The following is a 1,526-nucleotide window of genomic DNA, read 5'->3' as shown; positions in this document are numbered from 1 at the left end:
GGTCTATAATTTTCTTTCTTAGTGATGTCCTTTCCTGGTTTTGGCATGAGGGTTATGCTTGCTTCATAAAATGTATTAGGAAGTTTTCCATCCTCCTCTGTATTCTGGAATAAGTTGAATAGAATTGGTAAGAACTCTTCCCTGAATGTTTCGTAGAACTCACCAGTGAAGCCATCTGGGTCTGGACTTCTTTTGGTTGGGAGTTTTTTTATGACCTTAATAATTTCTTATTTTGTTATTGGCCTGTTCAAGTTTTGTGCTTCACTCTGTGTAAATTTAAGTACATCATGTTTTTCTATAAATGTATCCATCTCTTCTAAGTTTTCAAATGTGTTGGATTATAATTTATCATAATATTCTGTTATTATCCTTTTGATTTCCTTTGGTTCCATTATGACATCACCTATATGGTTTCTAATGTGTGTTATTTGTGTCTTCTCCCCTTTTATTGTTAGGTTTGCTAATGGTTTGTCAATTTTGTTCATCATTTCAAAGAACCATCTTCTTGTCTTGTTGATAATTTCTATAGTTTTTCTGTTTTCTATCTCATTTATTTCTGCCCTAATCTTTATTATTTCTTTTCTTTTGGTGGCGGTAGGTTCCCTCTGTTGGTCTGTTTCCAATTGCTGTAAATGATGTGTTAGTGTGCTAAGTTTGGTTCTTTCTTCTTTTTGGATGTGTGCATTTATTACAATAAATTGTCTTTTCAGCACGACTTTTGCCATTTCCCAAAGACTTTTGGTCCGTTGTGTTTTCATTCTCATTTGTTTCTAGGAAGTTTATGAATTCATGTTTAATTTCTTCTACTGCCCAGTCACTTTTCAGCAGAGTTTTATTCAGTTTTCATGTATTTGACTTTATTTCCTTGGTCTTCCTATTGTTGATTTCTAATGTGATACCATTGTGGTTTAAGATGTTTTGTAGTATTTGATATTTGTTAATTTATGAAGGTTTGTTTTGTGGCCTAAGACATGGTCTATTCTGGAGAATGTTCCATGAGCGCTGGAAAAGAATGTGTATTGTGCTGTTGTTGGGTTGAATGCTCTGTACACATCTTGGAGGTCCAGTTGGCTGATTGTGTTGTTTAGTTCTTTTGTGTCTTTGTCAAGTTTCCTTCTGGTTGTTCTATCCATTTTTAAAATAACCCATGGTTATTGAAGATTCGCCTATTTCTTTCTTCAAATCTCTTAGAGTTTGCTTTATATATTTTGGAGCTCTTTCATTGAAGCATAGATATTTATTAAGGTTATTTCATGCTTTTCAATTGTCCCTTTAATTATGAAATAATGTCCATCATTATCTGTTATGTTGGGTTTTGCCTTAAAGTTTATTTTATTGGAGATTAGTACTGCCACTCTTGTTCATTTTTTATTGCAATTAGCTTGGTATGTTTTTTTCCATCCTTTAACTTTTAATCTGTTTTTTTTTTTTTTTTGTCTCTGTGTGTAACATGTGTTTCTTGCAGACAGCATATTGAAGCATCTTGCATTCCTATGCATTCTGCCACCCTCTGTGTCTTAACTGGT

Source organism: Chrysochloris asiatica, unplaced genomic scaffold (genome assembly GCF_000296735.1).
Source record: "Chrysochloris asiatica unplaced genomic scaffold, ChrAsi1.0 scaffold00228, whole genome shotgun sequence".
NCBI lineage: Eukaryota > Metazoa > Chordata > Mammalia > Afrosoricida > Chrysochloridae > Chrysochloris > Chrysochloris asiatica.
Note: the sequence above shows the minus strand (reverse complement) of the source record.